General features: G+C 41.2%; 1 non-coding gene across 2 annotated transcripts; it reads right to left on the bottom strand.

The window, feature by feature from the left end:
* Positions 1-75: 75 nt before the first annotated feature.
* Positions 76-5,520, bottom strand: LOC5505925. Of its 2 annotated transcripts, XR_007306289.1 has the most exons (3): positions 2,731-5,520; positions 816-1,073; positions 76-749 (listed from the first exon to the last, which is right to left on the bottom strand). It is a non-coding gene; the product is annotated as an uncharacterized LOC5505925 (transcript). The 2 variants fall into 2 exon arrangements; XR_007306288.1 differs by lacking the exon at positions 2,731-5,520 and having other exon boundaries at positions 816-1,614.
* Positions 5,521-9,029: the final 3,509 nt, after the last annotated feature.

Genomic DNA, 9,029 nt, shown 5'->3' with positions numbered 1-9,029 from the left:
ATGACCTCATAAGCTGTACTTACGGCAAGCTCAGGGATCTGCTTCCCTATTTGGGGTTATAATACAACAATTCGCTTAATATCAGATTTGCTTTTAATTCTCAATGTGTATAACATAACTTGCTATCACCGAAGGGAGCGACGCAGTGAGCTTCCATAATAACTTGTGCTTGTCACAAGTAACTTACAATTAGTTAAAAAAGCAACGCATAGTATAGGAAACGACAGTTATATTACTCAAATAAATGGCGCAATAATTGAACAATTCCAGTTTGGGCAATTCCCATTTCCAGTTTTGGCAAGTCTGAACATGTCAAAAAACTCTGATGACGTCACTCCAACGGTGGATTCACAGACCCACCATGATCAGTGGATAGGGGAATAGGCATTTTGGTTCCTTTATGCGCTCAGGGTGTCAATCTGACGGGCTTTTTCTAGGTGCTGAACTAAGCCATACGCCTCATCATGTCTACAGATACCAGTTATCATTCGTGACACTCTCGCTGCCATGACCTCGGTACTTCCCTCAGCGGTATGGAATATCATTTCTGGTGCCCAAGTCAGCTGCTGCAAATATGTACGGAAAGCGACAGGAATTTGCGGATAACAGAAGACATCTGAAACGTTTGGGTCTCTTCGGTGCTTGCTGGCCTTCATGATAATGCTCTCTGTCTCGGCTTGGGATCCGGCTCCAGCTCCCCTGTCGTCATGTTCTACTTCTTAATCCATTGACATACTCTCTTGTGATCCCTGAAAAAAAAAGTGTACAGTTAGGACACTACTGATGTAAGTGCCATGTAGGTGCCATGCCCTTACTTGGGAATCGACTGGCGGCTCGAATGCTCGGCATGATCTGACCCGTGCTCTGTGAGCCGTTTCTTTAGTAGTGGTAGAAGGAACACAGATTCGATCTTTCTCTCCGTTGCATTGCAGATCCTTTAGTAGGAACCCTCTCCAAACGATTGCGTACACATCAACAGTCCACCCCTTCCATAGTTGCTAATGAACTGGAAGCAATATTCAAAGTATAGCTGGATGGCTGATCTGTTCCCAAAGTACAATGCGGGTACAAACCTATTTCAATAAGAGTTGTTTTGGACAAGAGCTTAGAGACGATGGCTTAGAGAGGGGAGGAGGGGGTGGGAATAATGGGGACAAAATTATAAATGATTGTTCTAACTCCCCCTCCTGGCTACACCGATGTTATTTTTTGCTTGTTTAATGCTTACTACCCAAGCAAAAAATTCCATTGTATTAAACAACCTGTTTATTTACAGCAGATACTTAATAGATGTTAAAGGGGGGGTCATTATAGAACATGTGATATAGAGGACAAAAACACATAATATCCATATCAATCAATCTTGTTTAAAATACCGTCGTTTTCCTTGTTCGCTCATCAACTCCTTATTAGCCTGAGTATCAGGCGATTTTATTTTTCAAAAGTCGGAGAGAAAAAATAAAAGTACGCCTGACAATGTCCACTGTCAAAATACGTCGGCTGTCAATTATCCAATGACTCGCGTGGTGGCACAATCAAATGCCCAAATCAAATTATAAGCAGCATTTATGTAAAACAAAACTACATTGGTGTTATGTGCAAATGTAATAATTTTTTGAAACGCAAAGATAGTTCACGGCTCAGGTCATTAACGATTTAAGTATATGACTGCAGATCCACACATCACTAAATTACAGGATATTCACACCACCAATTTACTACAGCCTTTTTCCTCTAAATAGACAAACCGCTGCTTGAACACAAATGCCATTATTTGATAAGCTCACTCGATCAACAACTCGCGGGAAGTGCCACAAACAATCCCAAGCATTGTTCGTGCTCTCACAGACAAAAATCTCGAATATTTGGCGCCTGGTCTGTCTAAAAATTTGCTAGCTACTTCTAATGATGTTTGTAATATTAAGCAGCTTCTATGACATCCAGCGCCTTTGATATAACTAGTAGATCTTCGCTTCAAAAAACGATACCAATGAGAAATAAACATACGCAATGACCGGCCATGGCAAAACATTTGAACATCTAACCTGAGTATCAGGCGGAATTTTTCCGAAGAAAACGAAGAGAGGTAAGTATATATTTTTTAAATGCTATAGAAAACGACCTGCTAACGCAAGGTCAAAAGCACTTTTGGTGTCCGCCATTACTCTGAGAACGAGCAGTCGACAAGTTAGGGTACTATATATAACTGGACCAATCAGCGCGTCCCATTCGAGTACCCTTTGTTTTTTTTACCAATCAGGAGCCATGCCGGAATCCGGCATGAGAACATGCGATTTGAACAGTACTTGTATCAGCACTTAGGTGCAGGATTGCGGATTATCAAAATATCATGATTGTTTATCATTCATTTGATAATTGATAATTTGAAATTTCAATGATTTTGTGAAATATCAATGTGAAATATCAGAATGTCATTATCAATTGGATTATCACGGTAGTTGACCCCCCAAAAAGGAATCTCAAGGTTAACTTGCAGGAAGACGCCATTTTGAAATAGACCCAGGCCCTAGCGTTTTTAGAACATCACAGCTATTCCGGGCGCTCGCCCCAGGCCTTTTTAGACCATTTAGGTATGACCAAGGTATGACCCCCACCCCTCCGGCGAATCCCATCTCCCGTTTTACACTTTCAGGACCCTCAATTCAGTATCTACACGGGGCCGGGCTTGACTATGTGGTTGACTTTACTTTTAAGGATTTGTATACTTACCTGGAGCCAGAATCTGTAGAGAATGACGACATTTTGGTTACATTTATGTCATTTTCGTTCAAAATACACATAACGAGTATTTTGTCATTCCCGTTTTTCATCCAAGCTTATTAAAAGACACGAAAGTTTGCTGTTTGTCCCTAGTAACAAACAATTCGTCTACCGCAGCTTTATAAAATGCGACATCGAGGTGGCTACTTCGCGCCTTTTCATCGCTGAGGAGCTTGCGAAGCTCTTTCTTCTAAAAGAAAGGATGAACTGTAGAATAACTTGTTTTTCCCACTTATTGATGCTTTAAGGTAGACAGTTACCTAAAATAAAGCCCGTCCAAGGTTTTTCATTTTTTACAAAACACGCGCGAAGTAGTTGTTTTGCCATTGCAAACTGCCTCGCGTTTTGCTCGGTCAAAGACGGGCTTATGACGTCACAATGACGACAAATTATGACGTCTTGGTACAACTTCTCAAAATTGTTTTAAGCGATAGCAACTTCGTTTTAAAATGACGGCATACTCGTCAAAAAAGCCGGGCAGTACTTGCGCAGCCATTGTCTGCTCCAACAACCACTATACAACACATGTGTCAATACATGCATCTACAAAAGACCCGGAAATTAGGAAAAAATTGGCCCGATTCGTCGGGACAAAGCGAAAGGAGTTCTCCATCGGAAGCGCCACCGCTCATTGTCCGAGCCATTTCGCCGATGAATGATTCAAGCGATCAAACCTGAATCTCGCTGATGCTAAGGCCCCGAAATTCAAAAGGAGTATAGAGGGGACCTCTTCCAACACTGCATCGGGAAAGAAAAGAGAACATAACAGAAAAAGCTCGCACGGGAACGCATGTACTAAGTATACAAATTTACGACAATTACGCTGTGACAGACTGTGCGAGTCACAGCAAGTTTTGAGGTTGAGTTGTTTTTCTTACTATAGATGTTATTTAAATATAAGTTAAAGAATGTAATAAAACAGAATCAGCCTGGCTTTAGTGGTCATTTCTTTTTCATTGATTCCTTTTTTTTTGTTCAAAAATACAAAACGCAAAAATGAATAAGCAAGTATTTCACACAACGGCAACTCATTTGGCCTCAAAAGATATACGCGGTCAGATTTACCAAACAAATTCTTCACAGCATGGTAATAAAAGCACAATCTTTTAAAACAGTTTTTTCGAAAATGCAATACAAATGGCAACATTGTATTCGTCCACAGCACTCACGCCGATAGTTATTATACGGCCACCTCGGATTTTTATGTGTTAAGATTTCACTGATAGATTATTTTCCTCTGACTTCGACTTTCTCCGATCGAGGCAATGAATAGTTCAACAACAAAATCCAATGAGATCAACAAGAAAGGAACAAATTTCCAATGGCTGGAACCGGAATCTAAAGAGTTGTACAAGTCATTTTATTACTTTTATAATAATATCGAGAACATGACAAAAATTGAAAAATGAAATTTGAGAAGATTTCAAGCGGGAAAAGTTAATAACAATAGCAATAGAGCGCGTTGGTTGAATGAAAGTTTGCCGTAAAATCAATTACAAATATTTTAATGTGTTAATCTATTAATACTCACATGAAACAGGGTTTGCCTATTTTATTTAGTATGCCAAGCTTTAATCTGATTTGATTCGAAATAAAATAGGAAATACAGGGAACAGAACAGGCAAATTCGAATGTACGAATTGTTTTGACAATCTCTACGGCGAACAAAACGTACGAAAGCTATCTACCGATAAATAAAAAACATTTTTATTTACCTCAATCCCACTTCTCCATGCTAGATTCATGCGAGTCCATATTTATCAACCTATGCTACTTCATCGACAAGTACCTCTAAAGTTGAGTCATCTTCTTTCAGTTTCCCATTCAGAGTTGAAAACAACACTTCCAATTCCATTTGTAAATCGTAGTTCTGTAATGTCAAGGGTTTTTTTTAATGATTTCGCCTTTTACAAGTTCAGAATCAACTTCCTTACGGCTGGAGTTCACCATAGAAGACTAAACTCACATTTGTGTATTTTCACAGTGCTTTATAGTATTATGAAAAGCTTTGGCTGTGTCTCCTTTTCACCAGATGGGCCTTCAACGATCGGTTCGCCATGCACTCTGATAGTGATATGGCGGAAACTCGCATCCACCTTCCTCAAAAACCATCTCAAACTCCTTTTTGTCTTCTTCTGTTGAACTCTTGATTTTCACTGGGGTCTGTGAGCTCCAAGCCTCTTGGCCTGGTACTTTCGATTGACGACGCCATTATTCGACTGAGTTCTGGTAGCCTGGTGGCAGAAGCCGGAAAATAGGGGTTTCGCATAAGTCGAGAGTTAGAGAAGGTTTGAAAGCAGATTTGAGTAGACATTGGTCTCCTGAACAACGCCTATTAGTTAATGGAGGCGAATTGTGGTATACGTTTTGAATAATTTGCGTTTTTCTATTTCGGGCGAAAAACCATATGAGTATGAATTTTAAAAAATAATTTATTAAGCATGCAAAACATACAATACGAGCATGGAAACATTCTACAAACATACTTCCCATTTGTTGCAAGGGACTCCAGCTAATTCAGCCTAAAACCACAGGGTACCCGAGTCATATTATTTAAGGTTCCAGTGTGTTTGGACAGGAATTTGCAAAAAGCCCAAGGTTTTTATTCCACTGTCGTGTATAACTCAGAAGCTATCTAAACATTATAATCCAGTGTCAAAAATGGCGCCAAAGCGAAATCCTGTATGCTTCTCTTTTATATTTAATAAAACCACAGGAATCTCAAGTCATGTTTTCTACAAGCTTGTCAATATGGCAAACAAAAAGAATAGTTGCAGCTCCTTATTCTCGAATCACTAAATTGTAGGGAAAGCCTTTTTTATTGATGTCCATATGACCTGGATATCAAAATTACCAAACAATTTCCTCACTCTCATGTTGAGGCTATGACGTCACAGTCAACATGGCGGCCTCCATGGAAGAGGATCTTATATCTCTGTAAGTATCCTATTTTAGATGAACCATAAAGAAAGACGGACTTAAACAACTAAAACTTATCTTTCACAATGAACTTAGTACAGGTTATTGTTAAGATTGCTCATTTTACAAAAAAGCTAAAGGGAGAATCATTATAGCTTATTTTAATATGAAATTGTGAATCCATCATTTGTACAGAAACTTTAAATGTTTTTATTAATATTTTTTTCATGAGGTTACTGCTTCGGTCTGATTATCTTTCAATTGCTACCTGTCATGGATGAAGATAAGACAACCCTCACCATACCCCTTCCACCTGAGCCAAAGAAAAGAAAACTAGACTCCAGTAAGTATGTCATTTGTCAGGGTACAAGAAGTGGTGAGCCGTTGCGAAAGGCACAGGATAATACTATTTTAAAGCTTATTTCAGCATCAGAGCAACGCAATGACGACGCTTTTCAGCATCTTGACCTTTCTGGAGTCGTGTGGCATTCGACTTGTTATGCTTCTTATACCAGTCAGGAGAACATACGACATGTGCTAACTCCCAGCGAAAGTTTCAGCGACGGCGAAGAGACAACTAGAAGTTCGAGATCGTCATCTAAAGATATCGACTGGTCCAAGTGCCTGTTTTGCCAGCTCTAAAAAAACCAAAGAACTTTACAATGTCATCACAAAGGAGGCTGCAAATACAATCAAAGAGGCTGCAGAGGCTTGTCGCTGCAGAAGCGTGAGACATGATCTCATTGCTGCATATGCAAAGTACCGTAAGAACTGTCACTCACTTTATACTGTAAAGAAACTAGCTGTTCCTGCCGACAAGAAATCTCATTTTGCCCAAGCTTTTGAGGAACTTGCAGATTACTTTTTTGGTTTGGATCGGGTATTCGTACCAAGACGTAGGGGCCTAAAGTGGTGTGGTAGTGAGGTGGGTGTGATCATATGGTATGGTGATGTTGGAGGGTGATGGTGAAGGATGGCTAGTAAGGTAGTGTAGAGTGGAGATGGTAGTAATGTAATTACTGTGAAAAGGTGGATAGGTTCGACTAGTAGGTGGTAATAACACAACACCAACACCCACCTATGCCCCACACACCTGCACATACACTCCCCCCCCCTCACAATTTCCTACACTCTCACCTAAAATATACACACCTAACACACCCTACACAAGCCAGACCCCTGCCAACACCAAAACCACACACCCCCTTCCCCTCCATGGCCACAACACTACCCACCCTACAACACACCAAACCAACCACACCCTACAGCAGCCTCTAGTCCTACAAGCAACGCTCCCTCCAACACCACACCCTACATACAGCCCAACCCCCCTCCCACCACACACATCTACCCCTCCACACATAGCCTACTACATACACACCATAGCATTCCACGACTATATCAACCAACCCACAACACACCAACCAGCCACACCCTACACCAGACACTACCCCACAACCAATTCCCCCCCTTACAAACACCTACATACAGCCCCCTCCCCCACCATACAAACATTTACCCCACAGCACAAAACCCAAATACAAACGACCACACCCTATGACCCACCCTACCTACCCACAAACCAACACCTTACGATCACCTAACATCATAACGATACATTATCACCCACATTTACACCATAACCTCACAAATTTTAAACCGACCTCCGCACCACTACCATTTTAAAACACACAGACCCATCACGCTAAATTATAAGCCTTATCTACTCCACATCTCCCTCACCACCACTCTTACCTATACACCGTACCAATTTTCCCCCACCAACACAGCCATTAGCCATCTCCATACCACACAACATTATTTTTTTTTCTTTTTCACCTACCCACCACACAGTACCACAACCTATTCTATAGTCCCACTTTATCTTTTCACCACCCTCCACCACCTACTAGTCGAACCTATCCACCTTTTCACAGTAATTACATTACTACCATCTCCACTCTACACTAACTTACTAGCCATCCTTCACCATCACCCTCCAACATCACCATACCATATGATCACACCCACCTCACTACCACACCACTTTAGGCCCCTACGTCTTGGTACTAATACCCGATCCAAACCAAAAAAAACCTACGGCAAGGTAAGGCCTTCGATATGAACATGCTACTCACCACCTATCAGGGAATTTTGACACGAAACGGCGTTAACACAGAAGATTATACCAGGCAGCTTCTAAAAGCTCGACTAGTAAAGCATTTTGGGGAAAATTTGATTTCATCAACCGACTTGCCAGAACTGGTATATGGGAGCACTATAATGGTACAAGATATACTGAATGCGTGGGCCGTGCTTCAGAAAGAGAAAGAAGAGAAAAAGATTGAGCATTCTATCTTCCATGCTGCAAAGAAGATAAGAAAGGATATTTCTGAGGTTAAAGGGATTTCTATTAGTCCACTCAATGTTAGTGATTTGAGCCTCGTTTCTGCACAACAGCAAGTTCCGGGTTCCCTACACTTACTTCTTCGTCTTCTCATTACATCCGATATCCATTAGGAAAGCCAGCTCCCCTCTAGCAAGGCACAATGCAACAACACGAGCGATGAACGTCGTGTATTGAGTATTGCACAGGATATTATCTTCTGTTCTAATAACAGAAAGGCAAAACTACCCAAACAGGTTAGCCTTGCTATGTGTGTCCACCATCTAACGTCATCCAAGGTATTGGTAACCCTTCTCAATAGGATGGGACATTGCTGCTCATATGATGACCTGCGAGCTGTTGGCACCAGCCTAGCCGAGGAAGTTTTGGCTAAGGCTCAGGAGCATGGCACATTAAGGCCCTCCAATATTTCTTCGGGCTCATTTATCCAGCTGGCCGCCGATAATAATGACATAAATGAGACTCTAGACGGAAAAAACACCACCCATGCAACAACGATGGTAGTTTTTCAAAAGAAAAACTTGGAAGGTATTGAGACTGAATAGAGGTGCCCTGAACAACTCGTTAGTGCTTGCAGCATCTAACCAACAGTCTATCCCCAGTTGGAGTGGTTTCAATTCAATCCTTATTCCAGATATTCCTCGCTATTAACATTGGTTACTGTCCCTTGATTGGGGGCTCATCTACGGAATTCAGTGCGATCTACACTGTGCTAAAGCATGCACAAGCAATAAGCGCTAGCGTCGGGCAATTAGACACAGTAGTAACATTCGACCTTGAAATCTTTATGAAGGCGAAGCAGCTCCAATGGAGATTCCCTGGGGACTTTTCAAACGTTGTCATCCGATTAGGCGGATTTCACATTGCCCTTAATTTCCTTTCATTACTTGGAAAGAAGTATGGCAACTCTGGTCTCGAAGAT

The sequence above is a fragment of the Nematostella vectensis genome, chromosome 13 (assembly GCF_932526225.1).
Source record: "Nematostella vectensis chromosome 13, jaNemVect1.1, whole genome shotgun sequence".
Lineage (NCBI taxonomy): Eukaryota > Metazoa > Cnidaria > Anthozoa > Actiniaria > Edwardsiidae > Nematostella > Nematostella vectensis.
The sequence above is the reverse complement of the archived record's forward strand: the minus strand, read 5'-3'. Positions and strand labels throughout refer to the sequence as shown.